The sequence below is a fragment of the Leiobunum rupestre genome, chromosome 11, assembly GCF_980474605.1.
Source record: "Leiobunum rupestre chromosome 11, qqLeiRupe1.1.hap1, whole genome shotgun sequence".
NCBI lineage: Eukaryota > Metazoa > Arthropoda > Arachnida > Opiliones > Sclerosomatidae > Leiobunum > Leiobunum rupestre.
Window position 1 is genome coordinate 41,106,905 of NC_143394.1, and position 17,539 is coordinate 41,124,443.

At 35.0% G+C, this 17,539-nt stretch overlaps 1 protein-coding gene across 3 annotated transcripts in view; it reads left to right on the top strand.

The window, feature by feature from the left end:
- Positions 1-348: 348 nt before the first annotated feature.
- LOC149922856 (uncharacterized) overlaps positions 349-17,539 on the top strand; it is a 296,008-nt gene continuing 278,817 nt past the window's right edge. The window contains exons 1-4 of one of the 3 annotated variants that reach the window (XR_016477147.1): positions 349-369; positions 428-516; positions 2,145-2,705; positions 3,282-3,398. The gene's annotated coding sequence lies outside the window, so the exon portion shown is untranslated. Of the gene's footprint in view, positions 370-395; positions 517-2,144; positions 2,706-3,281; positions 3,399-17,539 lie in introns of those variants that run through there. The other 2 variants (XM_090162534.1, XR_016477148.1) reach the window with 2 other exon arrangements.

The following is a 17,539-nucleotide window of genomic DNA, read 5'->3' on the forward strand; positions in this document are numbered from 1 at the left end:
GTCCCGGGACGTTTACGGCCACTTTGCGGCCTGCGCCTGTTATGTTCAACATGCGCCTTTAAATAAATGTCAACCGTGGCCTGAGTGATGAGTTTCCGCCCTCTTCAACGAGTGCCATATTCTAGTCCTTCAGACCATAATGAATTCTTGCTTTGACTCAACGTCAACGCTGGATACTTCCCGAAAGAATCTTAACGGGTTTTTGGCCATTGACGTTCAATTTTCAATACACGGTCGGGTTATCCCTACTTTCAAATTTAACCGGTATAGGTTATGGGTTTTACGAGCGGGTCATTTGCGGGTGACGAAAGGATCATTCATTATGACGACGGCCATACGGAGAAAGACGTGGATTTAAAGGACATTTTGGTAGGTATATGATTGGTTATACCACTTCCCAATACTGATTCTGTTCTTTCTTTTGCAGGATGAAGACTGGAGTGAGATCATCCGTTACCTCATTAACAGTTGACAACTATCTCAGTGGATTTCATATGAATTACATTAAGAATTTTGGTATATATTCTTAAATTATAAAGAACACTTTTGGTTAATTAAGTGCGATCGCGGAAACTATAAGATATTTGTAACCCGGCCACCTGAATTAATTACTTTAAAAGTCACTTGATGACTTAGGCTTAAGGTGGTGCCTTGGGTATTAGCCTAGCTGATAATTATTATTATTATTATTATTAATTAATAATTAATTTGGAACTAAGCCGGATTTTACCACCACCGAAACATTGTAACACGGTCACCTGATTTAAAGGCTTTAAAAGTCACTTGATGACTTGGACCTAAGTTGGTGCCTTAGGTATTAGCCTAGCTGATTTTTATTATTATAATAATAGGCGGTTCCATAAAATAACGGGGCCTTCTTGTTTACTGGTTTCCCCCCCTTCTACAATACTTCCCCAGCTCTTCCACTAAAGAGAGCTATAGTGAATGTGTCCATAGGCTTGACTGCACTATCTCAAGGGCAGTCGTAGCGAATTTATAGAAAGGCCTGTTATTAAAAGTAGAATCGGAGATAGCGTGTTTTATTTAACACGTTTCGGAAGTGAGTCGTCTTCAGCCCTATGGACAGTTTTAAAACTTAAAGAATATATTACCCGCATTTTATTATTTATAGATAGAAGCATAAGTAACATAATAACAATAAGTATGGCACTTCCTATTGCTTTAATACTAATTTTCTAGCCGAACCTTTTTTCGGCACTGATACTCTCTTGAAGCTGAGACTTGGACTCGTGACTTACCGTTTTGGATGACTACTTTTTAATAAAAAATTAAGCCTAATATCGGAGAGCACGTTCTGGTGTCGCGACGGTCTTGAAATCCGCGTGCGAATCACGCGTGATAAAAAAAACATGAGCTCGTGGTGCCGAGAAAATCTTTTTTTATTTTTATCATTTTAGCCTAATATTCCGCCTATCTATCGGAAACCAGATATTTTGGCTTCGCGGAAGTCTCGCGTATTTTAGACACTAGAGGGCTCTCAGCTGAGAAAACATCTTGATTACGCAATAACTATGAAAATCAGTTTGGTTGTAAATCTCATTAATTGTCATACTTATTTTTATTATGTTACTTATGTTAGGAGTGAAAGAGAGTAAAGAAGCTTAACCACGGCGGCTGTCCCATGGCAAAACCTTTTAACCAACACGAACGTAATTTTGAGATATTTGACTTTTTCAAAACCTAAGTTATAAGATTTTAATGTGGTTTTTAATGCGAAAATTATAAAATCCAAAACCATTTTTTAAGTCATAAATATTAAAATATTTATGACTTTTACCTAAAACTTTTACAGTACTTTTGTACATGCCTTAGTAATACTGATGCGTAAAAATCAAATTTTTCAAAAATTTGTTGGTTACAAGGTTTTGCCATGGGGCAGCCGACGGCTGACCATACGCCGCGAGATTGTTTATACGAGTCCCCAGTTTTGATGCTCTCATTTATCGCGCCGTTGGTGAGCCGTCGATATCTCCGCTCGCCATTGGCGTGGCCGTATCACGACCGTAGCAGGCGACCATCGTCCTTTATAGGTTCCGCGCGGCCAACGCGTGACCACAAGTGTTCACTTAGGAATCGCCTAAAAGATTTCCACCCTCGATTTATCATCGGGGTTTTCTCCACAGGTTTCTCGTTTGGTCCACACCTCGCGCTAGTTAGAAGCCGCCGCCATCGCGTCAAGCTCCTCACCAGGCGGTTCTTTTCTTTGACCCCTCCGACACGACAGCCAAGCCAAGTCAGCCAGTCCGTACTCATTTGGACGCTTTTCTGATTAAGTATATCTCATCCGAGGCTTAGTCGAAAGGTTATAATTCTCGACGGAGGAGCGATTTGGAAAGAAAGCTAGTCTTCGTACGAAGTTGAGAGGTAGTTTTCTGGCAAGTCAGAATCCATATCCCGAGTCTCGCGCGCCCCCCTGTGGAATAATTCCCGTCCCCCTATCGCTCCATCCCCGAAATTTCCTTCATCCGTGCCCTCCCCTTTTCTCCGAGCCGGAGTACCCTGGCTTCTCATGATTTTGTCGGCAATGTGAAAGCTATACCGTGGTACAACTTAGAGAGGCGCTGTTCTACCTTCTATGGCGACGCCGACGACATTGATCCCGATGGCGTAACGGCGCACTCTCTGGCTTCGAGCAGCTAGCGACCGAGGTCCCACCCTCACCATCCACCGGCCTCACGTATATCGTAAGTATCAGGCATCGTCGTTTTGATATCCCATAATGCCTCTCTCGACCCCTCGTCTCGAGGTCCGCGTTGGCTATCCTCTTCAAAATTTCAACTCGGCCAGCCGAACATATATTATGTATCGCGGCTGCTGACTGAGAAAATATCATTCGAAACTCTCCCCCTCTCTTCTTGAGCCCGAACCAAATTCCGTTGTTTTCTCCTGGAAAAAACAACATCCATACAAAGTCGCTCATTCTGTCTCCATCTCAAATCGGAGATGGTCGGACGTCTCACCTTCCCACGCGCGTTACTCCAGAATTCCTTCGAATTAAACTCCCAGCTCCAGGGTTCTAATTTATTCGCATCAGCCGGCGAAAGTGCGAAAATCAGCCAAAAGGGGGCGCTGACTAAGTAGGGGGAGATTATAAAGTCGGGTTTCGTCCCAGTTGTGCATGGACTAAAACGACAGTAGGAAGCCTTATTTATCCTCTCGCGGTACACAGCCCGGGGGATTTATACATTTTGTAATATTCGCTTTAACTAAATTATCTAAGGAAAGATTGCACGTTCCTAATCCGTAATCGTCCCGTTTAGGAACAGAATCGACGCGTGTTCATCTACGAGCGACAAATTTTCGACTGAAAATCAGTCGAAAATCACCAGCGAGGAACCGAAATCAACAGTGAACTAAAATCAACAACTTATATCTAGGTAAGGAAATCTTTTTTCTGTCCTATGGTTTTTGCTTGATTGTGTTGTCTATGGGATGTAAAATTACCCGTCTATAAACGGCGGGACGGTGCGGGGGGGGGGGGGAGTTGGGCTAATAGAGACGTCAAAATGTTAGTTTGATTGTTTTTAATAGCTGGTAATAGCCGGCGTCGCCAGCTATATGGGTCGTAAAAAGCTCTCCTCTTTTTATGGTGATGGTTTTTGAAAAGGGGGGCTTGACTTAAGGGCAATTATATACGTGCGGCTTCGGCCCACCGTCATCGGCTTCTTGTATCCTGGCGTTTTAAGTGTTTGTTGAAACTGCTAAATTACCTTATACCTCCGACCCCGCTCGTAAAAATAACCACGTGCTGGACCCACGCCGTGTTTGTGTATTTTTACGGGACGGTGTATCTCCAAATTTTTCACTAAAATACCCTTTTAAACACGCGTTATTATCTCTATAAACACGTTTTAATTTTGATTTTCGTTTTACAACCCGCTATTTTATTTCATCGCTGAAAATTTAGTTGCGCGGTTCATTTTACGGATAACTTTTTGTTGATATGTTTCGTTAACGATTTGATCTATAGCGAAATAAAAAATAACCACCATTGTCAAAAATGGTTTAGTTAGCTTAGGAAAACGCGCAAACTAAAATGTAGCTTCTAGAATAGCTTCAAAGTTATTCAAATTAAATCGTACTTAATAGTAATTAATTTAAGGATTTACTCGAAAATGATTTATATCAAAATTAAATCAATATTGCAGACATGGTTAGTAAAACCACCGAAAATATTCTGTATGGGTTAAGGTCATACTTTTAATCTCTTAAATGTAAAAATTATGGTAAATATTACATATTTCAAACTTATACAGTTTCTAGTTGAATTATGTAATACATAATATTTAATATATATTGATAGAACCTTAACCGTTTAAGTTTCAAACCATACCTGCAAGTGTATTTCGCGAGCTATTTACAAATAATATAAATTATAACCCAACGTAAAACCGCTGGTCTGAGAGTAGAAAAAAAATAATTTAGTATATGACACCCCAATTTTTCGATAATAAAAATACTGCATTTCTTATCGTGTGTAAAGATCTCTAACAATATATCAGTCGGGTATACATATACAACGAGTATAAAATGGATGTCGTCTTTGAAGTTCATTCAATTTCCATTTAAAATAAATACGCTTAGAATTTACCCGAATAATATTTATGATGTCATTGTAAGGCTGGGATCTCCTCTTTTAATTCGCCTACCTCTTAAGAATAGTTTCTGCGAATATATTACCCGTAAATATATAAATTTTCTCCTCCATTCAACTGACTGATGCCGCCAATGGCTGGAAAAGACTGTCTATGGTTCAAAGGAATCCCCCATCGCTATCTGGCGCTTATTCACACGGTCCCTGTCCCTGTCCTATTATGAACACCATCGTCAATTGCCCGTCTGATTCCTTTCCTCTCCTCTGTAGATATTGGGAGCTTTCCGGAGCGAACGAATTTACATTCGTGCTCGATACGGATATATAAAATAGATTTTATATTTTATCACGAGTCGCTCATTTGTTATTTAGTATTGGTTTTAAAACTAGGTTTATTTAGAATAGGTCAAATTTTTCATAAAATATAATATATTTAATTATAATTATAGAAATACCACTCACTAGTGCATTAGTATAGTTAAAATTGAAAAAAAAACAACGCATTTAAGTCCACTATAAAAACTTTAATTTCTAAAAACAAAAACTAATTTATAGTGCACTTAAATACGTTGTTTTTTTTCAATTTTAACTATATTTAATTATCGTTACTTTTAAATATTTTGATTATCTTTACCGTTGAAAATATTAAAATGTCTTGAATAAATTCGGATAATATTCGAAATTATTGATTAGGTTCTATTCATTGGTTAATATTTAGTTAAGTTTAATTTAATACATTTTAAACCGATTTGTAATTTGCCAATTTAAATATTTTTTATGTTGGACAATTTTTCGATTCATTAATCAGTTAGACAAAATTTCCCTGAAAGCCTTAGTTAATATTTGATACATTTCTAAATTGGCTAATATTTCGGTACATTTCTTTAGCCACAATATCTATTATATTTTAAGTTGACCAATCTAAGTGGCTAATATTTAAAGAACTTTCTAAGCTGTATATATTTTGATAACTTTTTAAGTTTTAAAATTTTTCGATGTGTTCTTAAATTGACCAAAATTTCGATCAATTTATAAGTGATCCAATATTTCGATAAATTTATAAGTAATCCAATATTTCGATAAATTTATAAGTAAGTTAAAATTTCTATTAACGCCTCAATTTTCTAATATTTCGATAAAATTCTATACTGGCCCCTATTTGGCCACATTTCTAGCTTAGCTAAAAGTTTGATGAAAGCCTAAGTTAGCCACTATTTCTATAGATTTTAAGCTAAGCCAAACTTTCGATGTCTAATATTTAGATACAGTTTTATGCTTGCCACTAGTTCGATGCATTTGTAGCGTAGCCAAACTTTCGTTGAAGGCCTTAGTTCTCTAATATTTCGATAAATCTCTATGCTTGCCATTATTTTGATACGTTTCTAGCTTAGCCAAACTTTCGATGAAAGCCTTACATGTCTAATATTTCGATAAATTCCTATGCTTTCCATTATTTCGATACATTTCTAGCTTGGCCAAACTTTCGTTGAAGGCCTTACATGTCTAATATTTCGATAAATTCCTATGCCTTCCATTATTTCGATACGTTTCTAGCTTAGCCAAACTTTCGATGAAAGCCTTAATTTAGTTCTCTAATATTTCGATAAATTCCTATGCTTTCCATTATTTCGATACATTTCAAGCTTAGCCAAACTTTCGTTGAAGGCCTTAATTTTATAATATTTCGTTAAATTTCTATGCTTGCCTTTATTTCGATACATTTCTAAATTAGCCAAAATTTCGAGAAAATCTTTAGTTCTCTAATATTTCGGTAAATTTTTATGCTTGCCACTATTTCGATGCATTTCTAGCGTAGCCAACTTTCGATGAAAGCCTTAGTTGAAAGAATTAGTTCGCCCCTATTTCGATATATTTCAAGGTTAACCAAAATTTTGATTGAAATCTAACTTTGTCACAAATTTGATACATCTCCCGATTGGCTTATATTTCGAGACATTTCTAGTTATATCAATATTGAACAAAATGTCGAGTAGGCTATTAGGTGGTCGTTATTTCGATAACTTTTTTGGTTAACCAATATTGACCAATATGTCGAGACGTTTTTAAGGTAGTCACTATTACGAAACTTGTTTCGGTTACCAATATGTCGAAAATTATCTATAAAATGTCCAATTTTTTGTTGAGTTTTGAGCTAAAATAGGAACAAAACCCAAGTCCTTTTAACTACGTTAAATGAAAATTCCTGATATTAGGTCCTTCATAAATAAATTAAAATTAAAATCATTTAAGATTTACAATTTCTTTCGTAGGACTTACTTAAACCATTCTTGCTCTAAAAGCATTCCCACAGTTATATAGTGTAAAGGAGTTATACATTTTTATCTTGTAGGTTATTAGTAAATATTTAGAGATAATTTTGTTTTGATTAAATATTATCGCTAGCTGGGTTCATGTATCGGCAATATATCTTATAAAATATTATTAAAAACAATCTCTCGAATTGGCAGTATAGAAATATTATCAATGATTTTATGGTATTATTTAGTCCGTTCTGAATAACGATCCAGCAAAGTAAGTTAACGAAATTTCTTTTTAAATTTCAATGGAATGTTTTAATATTAAGGAATTAGTCTTTTTAAGTTTACATATAGCCGCGTAGCGGTCCACGCGAGAAGTTACATTGAAAAAGCTAATTCGAATATTGAAAAAATATTGTATTATTTTCAATACTAGAGGGTGTTTCAAAAGGTTATGCAAAAATTTGAAGGAGTTGTAGGGGTGAGTTGAGAAGTATGCCTGTTTTTTCCCCATTTTCCTAAGATGAGTTAAAATAGCGCCAGAGAGCTTCAAAGTGTGGCCTACTAGCCCCTGGAAGTAGGATGCAACCAGCGTCAAACCAAGCAGCAGGGAAACGAGAACATTAAGGTTTGGGTTCGTGTGATAGGTAAAAAAGGACTTTGTAAACAAATCGAGGTAATCAGCGTAAAAAAAAACTTAAACAGTATTTAAAGTCCCTTTCCTGGTAGAGACGTTGAGCAGCCAAAGCATTGCCATCCGCTAGTCCACACACGAAATGAATATCCGGCAGTTCTTCCGAAGTGAACTCCATCGTTGCAGTTTGATAGTGATGATAATTCGCGGTCCATCACGACTTTAAATACTGTTTAAGTTTACTTTTTTACACTGTTTACCTCGATTTGTTTACAAAGTCATTTTTCACCTATCACACGAACTCAAACCTTAATGTTCGCGTTTCCCTGCTGCTTGGTTTTGCGCTTGTTGCAGCCTACTTCCAGGGGCTAGTAGGCCACACTTTGAAGCTCTCTGGCGCTCTTTTACCTCATCGTAGGACAATGGGAAAAAACAGGCATACTTCTCAACTCACCCCTACAACTCCTTCAAATGTTTGCATAACATTTTGAAATACCCTGTATAAGAACTTCAAATATTTGCAAAATTTTATAATAAATATTATAATTATTATTAATTTATGAAGTTAAATAATACAGTAAAGTTGTTTATGATTTCTACTAAGACCTTTTCACACGAGCCAACTTTTCAAATCAAAATGCTGAGTCAGCAAAAATGGATCAGTGATCCATTTTTTTATCGCGTACTTTTTTGGTGGATCAACTCATCGAACTTTTATTCACACGAACCAACTAGTTGACTCAACTCAAGTTGACTCATCTAGTTGTATCAAAAAGTTGGCTCGTGTGAAAAGGCCTTAAATCAACGCGTTTGATAAACGATATATCGGGGAAAATGTTTTATCATTGTTCTAAAGTTTAGTCCGATATGAAAGCCCCCGTCGTTCTTGAAATGCCGCCATAATACTTTAAAGTGACAACGTTTTTATCCCACATAAACATTGTAACCTCTTAACTATGTTAAGGAGGTTTTCATCGAGACAATTTAGACAAAATCTGCTCTTACGAGTCCTTCAGAAGCTATTATCCGCGGAACAGGAGGGTCCGTACTGACTGCACTATGGACGTTCGCGTTCGTAGAAGTCCGGCGCGACTCCTCAACCCGTCCCCTTCCCGCCTACCAGCCCTTCGCTGGCTCCGAGATGTCGAAAGGCCGCTGGAAAGGGGAACGGACGCGGTCGGAGGACGCGGAGGACGGGATGGCTTTCGTCTGACGGTTATGGCCGCTCGGCAGCGCTACGAGCTATAGCTTTTTATTGTAATGGCGGCGCTCTGGAACGTTTTGTGGAAAAGTAAATATGAGCCTTGGAGAGCCGGCTGAGAGGATGGAAAGCGAGGATGATCCGACCAAAGAAACGGCCGCCGCCGGGGGATCGCCTCGGGGCCACGGCCTACGACCCAAACGGTTACGCCGCCAATATGGCCCTACGCTGGAGTCTCGTTCCTTATGACCCATTTTAAAGCTCCCCTTTCATTGACGTTAAAGACTTCTGCCTCTTGAGACGTATTAAACTCGCTTAAATTTATCTTAAAAGTAAAAGTATCTAGCTTGTCGTTGGACTTATTTTATGGATTTTTATTGTTCAATTTATCGATTGAAATTTCAGACAAATTGGTTTAAATACATTTTAGCGATATTTAAATATTAATAAACCATATTTTACTGTTCGAGGGGTCTGACATTTGCAAATTTTGCATACGGGATTTTGAATCTCAAAGTGATTTCAGAAACAAGAAATTGATTTTGAGATTTCAATTTTCGTGTTAATTTCTAGGTTTTTAGGCTAACTTTCGACCGGATTTCTGTATTTTCAAGTTGATTTCATGATATCTAAAATCATTTAACGAATGTCGAACCTCTGACTGGTTTAAAGGGTTTTCCCCCGAGCTCTTCGGTTTCCCCTTCCATAAAAACTTGTTGAGGTTAACGGTGATAGTTAGTGTAGGGAGCTGTTGGCGTGAAGGGCTTGCCACCACCCTCCTACGCGTTGTAACCCGGACACCTGAATTAATGGCTTTAAAAGTCGCTTGATGACTTAGGCCTAAGGTGGTGCCTTCGGTATTAGCCTAGCTGATTATTATTATTATTATTATTATTATAATTAATGCTCTATAGTGAGCGAGAACATATAGTAGATTTGAAAAGTATTTTGCAGGTCTATGTGTTTGGTCCTGACTTGATAACTAACGCTAGACTGCTTCAAAAAGGCTTACATTTTAGAAATACATCAATTCATATCGTTTCAATTGGTTTATAGTTATTGGAGTAATTCTGTAACGTACGTTTTGAAAAAAAAACTAAATAAAAAATTTATGTGTAAACAAGCAGCTCTAAAATATTTAGTTTCGTACAAAATCGATGACTTCTTATACAATATGGTTTTTATATTCAAGAGTTAAGCTTATTCGTGGTTCGGCTAATGAAATATCTTTTCGCATGACCTCATCATTAAAATTGGACTAAATCAAATTTAAATTACGCGATAGTAATAGAAATGTATTTTTACCATTTCTAATATAGAGTGCCAGCAGCTTGAAACCCTGCGACGTCACCAATGTTAAACGTCTATTGAGAAAAAACGCGAGTTTTCATGACAACCACTACGGAAGCTACGGCTGTGACGTCACTAACTTTTAAAAACGCATAAACTGCTAGCACTCTATAGATCTTAAAAGAAATTGATTTGAAAATCTTCATCGGTTCATTGTGTAAATTGGCGCGTGCTTGCTCGGAAGGGATAATCTTATTGGCTAAGACAAATGCAGATAAATATTGCTAAGCCCACGTGATTCTATTTTATTATCAGAATAAATAATTACACGTGCGACGAAAAAATGGGCGATATCATCGAGATTCACGCGTTTTTAATTTAAAAACCCTTCCTTTTGACGGTTTTTATTTTGGAGCGAATAATTTCTTTTAGCGTCTATTGTTAGTTGTGAGATTTTAAACTCGAGAACAGCCCTGCTCTTTATATAAAATACGAGAGGTCACGTGATTACGTTAGATTCATCGTGCAGTTAAAGTTAGAGAGCGCGCGCATATTTTTGTTGTTGTTGAGAAAACGCGCGAGACCCTCTACACGGAAATATTAGGAAGCGCGCGCTCCAAAAAAAAACACTTTTTATACATGTATGCGTATATATTGCCCGATTTCAAAATTACGTTTTTGCGCGTGACAGTACCTTTACATTATGAGGTATAGGAGGCTTATTTACCCGCTTTTATACCCTAACATGGCGGCGTATTTTCACGCGCAAAATGAATTTTAAGATCCCCCAATTATTTTATAGAAATAGCTATTCAATCTCATTTTCATCTTCAGTGCTTTCAAATAGATATAAAAAAATTAATGAAACGATTCCAGATGAACTAAAAATCCATACGATTGAGTAGAGTAATGATGTCATAATTATTAATTTAGTACTCTTTACAGTGGCGCCCTCTCACCTGTTTTATGAAATATGCCAATTTATAAGGCGCTTTGAGAAAATACCACCCTGTTCTTACGGAGTAACAGTTACAATCAATTACAACTGCAAAATAAATGAACATTTTATTCGGAAAAGTGAAAAGATTGAAAATCGTCAATGCCCGAGGGTGATTTTTGCAAATGCACTTATCCGCATTTTCCACGAAATGGAACTCGAGCGATCCAGATAATAAATAAAATTTTCTTATAACTGAGATAAAGTTTTAGTTAATGTATTCGATGACTTTCGGTGTACCATCGACAACGGATAGGCTTAGCCCGGGAACTTATAAGAGAATACTGGGCGAATGTGACCCACGGGAGCCATTTTGAAGTAACAACGCTCGCGCTTAAGCCTCGGATCCTTCGTGCACATCCACACGAGTGCATCCGCGAATGGAAGAGGCTGCGAACCGCCCGTTATTTTCTAGAAAACCAGCTCTCCGCAACGCGAATTCTCTAAGCCTCGTGTGTTCTTAGGAACCAATTTCCTTGGCCTTTAATATTTAAATAGTAATTTCAAATTATATTTGGTGAAATGACGCGTTGTAAAAACTGCAGATAGTCAGGCGAAATGATACGGTTGTTCTTACTAATGAGACAATTTGAAATAGATGATAAAATCGGTGGGTTTTATTTGTGATTATTTTAATGGTTGTAATTGATATGTTGTTTGATACGACATTTTGGTAAGGTAAGATTTCATTGATGTTTATAATAGTTATATTGATGAATGATTTAGCTTAGTCTTTGTCTTAATGAATTTCGTGTTGTTGTTCTGTAAAGCCAAATATTTTTAACCTCAGATTCAAATAGAAATTATCGAATACCGCTAATTAAAGAATTTTTAAAGTAGTATAATCTTATTTTATTTAGAGAATTCACAAAATAATAAATGGTATTTCGATAAAAAGTGATTTTGACAACACGCGATAAAACCTAAACTTCAATCAAAGCTGAACAATAGAAGGTTATTCTAAAATAACATAATATTGCCAAACATTTATGTTTTAAGTAAAATAAATACGTAACTTGTATAAAATCTTAAATTCCTTTATGATATAACTAAATCCAACTTCTCGATAAAAGTAGATTTTGACAACAGGCGGTAAAACCTAAATTTTATTCAAAGTTGAACAATTTAGTAGGTTATTCTAAAATAACATAATTTTTCTAAACATTTTAATTATACCTAGAAGTAACATAAGTACGTAATTTGTAAATTATTTTGATGATATAAAAACCTCAATTTAGACCAATCTCCTCGATAAACGGATCGTACTTTTAAAGGAATCTAGTGTTTAAATAGTCCCCCGGGGCCGTAAAAGAGAACTACCTGTATCATTACGTTATCCCACCTGTTCAGCGTGATCCAATAAAATATTCCAATCGCGCGACTAGGGTTTTACATAAGTGTCGCCATTGACTGTGGCGTATAGCTACGGAGAGTGTGTCGTGCAAACTTATTTATGCCGATGCCAATATCGTCACTCAAATTGGGTGATTTAGAATTTGTTTTACAGCCTATAAAACGAGCCGCAAACGGTCCTATAGAGTCAGCGGTGGCTATAAAAGAATATGGTCCGTCTTTTCATAGTCTCTCTCTCGACGCCGCGCCGAGTTATGTAAGTGCCGCCGTACCACGCTGGCCTGGTTTGCTGGCCCGCTAAGGGGCCACGCCGATCTCGCCCGGCGATAAATTCGCCGCTATAGTGCCGCTGCCGCCGTCGATAGCCCGCCATTCTAACGGCCGTAACTTTGTAAAGAGCCGACCAACGCCCGGAAAACCCGCTTTCCGGCTATGCCGTCGCGCCGGCAGATTTTGTAACTGTCTATAGAATCTTAGGCCTTTACCGAAAGACGTTGTTCGACTAATTTTAAAGCGATGGGAAGATAAAAATATGGAAATTCTTTATACGATTCAATTACTTTAATTTGATGTACGCTTGACATTAATTATGACCTAAATTTTGTAATATTTTATACGTGTTATCAGAAGGTTATAATATATGGCGTATCTATCTAGGCCATTTTAATGGAAAGTCTACGTTCGCAGGCTCGAGGCAGTTTTCAATTGGACCGAATTTTCCGACAATTCGCGGAAGTGTATATCGTGTTTCGGCCCAAAATGTATCGCCTGATGATGTAAAATATACAATTTTCACCACGTAAATATATTTACCATATTTTCCAAATGTAATGATTTTACAAAATTTAGAATATATTATATGCTTATGATGATATTATCTGTTTTATCAATTATATTTTACGGCAATTAGGTAATTTCAATACTTTACGGTTGAATTTATTATTTATAACGACATAAATATTATTAGGTGTATGAAATGAATAATAAAGCTTAATTATTTATTAATCACTAGTTTAAATTCTTTGTATTTCAACAGTTAATTACATTATTTATTGAAAAATTTACGGTATAAATGATTCTTTAAAATAACAGTTATTCCAATTCGAAAATGAATAAAATATACGGTTAACTAAATTGTATTGAAACTAATCAGTAACCAAAATAAAACTTAAAAAATTAAATAGCTGTACATTTCATTATTTAAATACCCAAAATAACCCTTATATCTTCACAGAAATTTCCATTTTTAAACTTGTTGAGGTTAACGGTAATAGTTAGTGTAGGGAGCTGTAGGCTCGATCGTGTGGCATGCAGGGCTTGCCACCACCCTCCTACGCATTGTAACCCGGCCACCTGAATTAAATGCTTCAAAAGTCGCTTGATGACTTAGGCCTAAGGTGGTGCCTTGGGTATTAGCCTAGCTGATTATTGTTATTATTATTATTATAATTCATAAAATATCTATTGCTTTTTCAGTTGCATCAGTTACAAAAGTTAGTAACCTAATTACAAGCTTTCAAATAAGAAGAACGTTAAATATAAAACTCTTAGAAGTGTTAATAATTTTTCAAGGTCTAATAAACGTTTAGCGTTGAAATTAAATTGAACTGGGAAAATGTGATGTTAGAGACACGGGAATTTACCTTAAAAACAAAAATTGCAAATTTTTAATTAAAGAGCATCGGTTATCAAAAGGCCGCTGCACTAGTAATAATTTACGACATGCTTTAGCGGTGTTCCTTGGTCGCTGTTTCTGCCTATTAATTATTACGTCTAAAATAACCATCTATCGAGCACCAATTTTTCGCGTGTTACAAAACGTAGTCACGTATTATTGCGTGAACTCGCGTTTTAGGCGTTTGGAATTTCGAAGGCATTTTGGATTTAATAGTGTAATAACCTCTCATTCAAGAATATTTTACCGTACAGTATGACACGAGCGTATGTCGTAGGTCGTGTAATATGAAGTTACTTGCAATTTATTTCTCAGGCTACGGCTCTATTGAGGATACATAGAACAAAGATATTATTGTTTCTATAAAGTGCATGCACGTACCATAAATTCATAACATCAAAAGATTGTGTACCGCCATAAATTGTAATTTACCGATGTTAGGGTATATTGGACCTATTTCATATTGAATGTTAAACACATTGGTCCCTTTAGATTCCTTATGTATTATAAACTTCTTGATTTTCAAAATCTGTAACAGACATTTTATAAACTTCTTGATTTTCCAAATATGGAACAGTTATATTATAAACATTTAATAATATTTGATTTTAGAAATATAGAACAGTTATATTATAAACTTTTAATAATATTATATTTTCAAAATATGGAACAGTTATATTATTAACATTTAATAATATTTGATTTTAAAAATATAGAACAGTTATATTATAAACTTTTAATAATATTATATTTTCAAAATATGGAACAGTTATATTATAAACTTTTAATAATAATCGATTTTCAAAATATGGAACAGTTATATTATTAACATTTAATAATAATCGATTTTCAAAATATGGAATAGTTATATTATTAACATTTAATAATAATCGATTTTCAAAATATGGAATAGTTATATTATTAACATTTAATAATAATCGATTTTCAAAATATGGAACAGTTATATTATTAATATTTAATAATATTAGATTTTCAAAATATGGAACCGATATATTATAAACTTTTAATCATCTTCGATTTACAAAATATGGAACAGATATTATAAACATTTAATAATATAAGATTTTCAAAATATATAACAATGAGCGTATTTATGCAAAAAATTAAATAGACATTGATTTATAAATCTCCCGGCAAAAGTAATATAAAAGAGACAGTTAACATTTCAATTAAGAAAGGCCAATCTTCGGTATTCGAATCATTTACTTCGGAGTTCAATGTGATGTTCTGGGGTTCCCCGCGGGGTAAGTCACGATCTAATAAAACAGTCGAAGGTTTGTTCGTCCCCCCGCCGCCGCGTTATCATTGGCGCGGCCGTATAATTAGGCGATAACTTTCCTAATGAATGCCCCGACTGGTGACTACGCCGACTCAAAAAGTAATGAGCCTCACGTATGCGTGAAATGCGGCGGCCGCGTGCGCCCGTGTTTACGGCCTTCGCTATGCATGCACGGCCAGATTACAAGAATGATAAAATAAAAATAAGCCCGCAACAGGTGATAATTTACAGTGGCCGTTTGTTATTACATAAATATAATCGTGATTTTATCCTGTTTTATTATACGGAAGCAACCGTGAGGTTTGGAAATTCCGACGTGCTTAGCTAATTTATTCCATTTACTTTTGATAAAGCTATTGGTAATTTATTGGTGTCTAATTTATTCTATTTACTTCTGCTAAAGACATTGGTAATTTATTGGTGTTTAATTTATTTCAGTACTTTTGATAAAGCTATTTTTAATTTATCGGTGTCTAATTTATTATATTTACTTCTGCTAAAGACATTGGTAATTTATCGGTTGCTAATTTATTATATTTTCTTTTGTTAAAGTAATTAGTAATTTATTGTTTTGTTATTTATTCTTATTACTTTTTCTAAAACCATTTATCGGTTAATATTTTATTATATTTACTATTGCTAAAACAATTGATAATTTATCAGTTATACTAATGTATACCATTTACTTTTGCTAAAGTAATTGGTAATTTATTGTTTTGTTATTTATTCTATTTACTTTGGCTAAAGTAATGGGTAATTTAATGTTTTGTAATTTTTTCTATTTACTTTGGCTAAAGTAATTGGTAATTTATTGTTTTGTAATTTATTCTATTTACTTTGGCTAAAGCAATTTATCGGTTAATATTTTATTATATTTACTATTGCTAAAACAATTGGTAATTTATTGTTTTGTAATTTATTCTATTTACTTTGGCTAAAGTAATTGCTAATTTATTGTTTTGTAATTTATTCTATTTACTTGGGCTAAAGTAATTGCTAATTTATTGTTTTGTAATTTATTCTATTTACTTTGGCTAAAGTAATTGCTAATTTATTGTTTTGAAATTTATTCTATTTACTTTGGCTAAAGCAATTTATCGGTTAATATTTTATTATATTTACTATTGCTCAAACAATTGATAATTTATCAGTTATATTACTAATTTTCCTTATTTAATAGTGTTAGCCAGTAACTATAATGACATAACACTCGGCGCCCTATTTTTTATGTCGAAAGGTATTTTGAAAAAATAGTCTTTTAAGTATTATAGGTATCATAACACAACTATAGGCATTTGCCAAAAGTATTTCACACGCAACAAATTCTATTTGCAACATGGAATTCTGTATTTCGTCAAATGTTTTAACTATTATTATTATAATTAATACCATTCCTAAATATTCGGCTATATTTTTGAAGTTTCAGTTTAATCGGAGGTTTCAAACAGTAAAGGCAGGTGAAATTTTGTTGAATACTGGAATGGCTTCACCATGGTTAGACTTACGTAATTTAATCATAAATAATCTAATTCCAGTTAAACATTAATTTATCCAAATATTCTTTATATGGTATCAAATTCTCTACAATACCTTACAGGATAAATTTGCACAAGGTGTTAAGAAAAATTGAATATCTCTCAAAGTAATAAAAATAACGCTTACTTTGACCAAAAAAATATTAATTATCGAATCTGAATATAAAATTGACTATTTGTATTTATTTATCACCCGGTACCAGAACGTGCTCTCCGATATTAGGCTTAATTTTTTATCAAAACAGAGTCATCCAAAACTGTAAGTCGCGAGTCCAAGTCACAGCTTGAAGAGAGTATCGGTGCCAAAAAATGTTTCGGTTAGAAAATTAGCATTAAAGCAATATGAAGTACCATACTTATTGTTATTATGTTACTTATGATCCAAGATGGACCCTATGACAGTATTTTACTACAGGCTTATGGGTAAACGGAAGGGTGCACTTGTTCAATATTTGGCCACTAGACGTCGCTTTTCAATCTACGCGTGGGGCCTGTGAACTGATACAAGCATCGGCCACTGTTGCTATTTTTTAGGGACAGATCTAGTTTTATGGCTCGCGGGGCAATTTAGGCTATAATGGCCCCTAGAAATTCACGTGAAAGTATTCCTTTATTCTAAAACGCCGAAGGTTAAAAGGCCACGTATTCGGCCATAATAGCATTCGCCAGAAGAAGTGCATG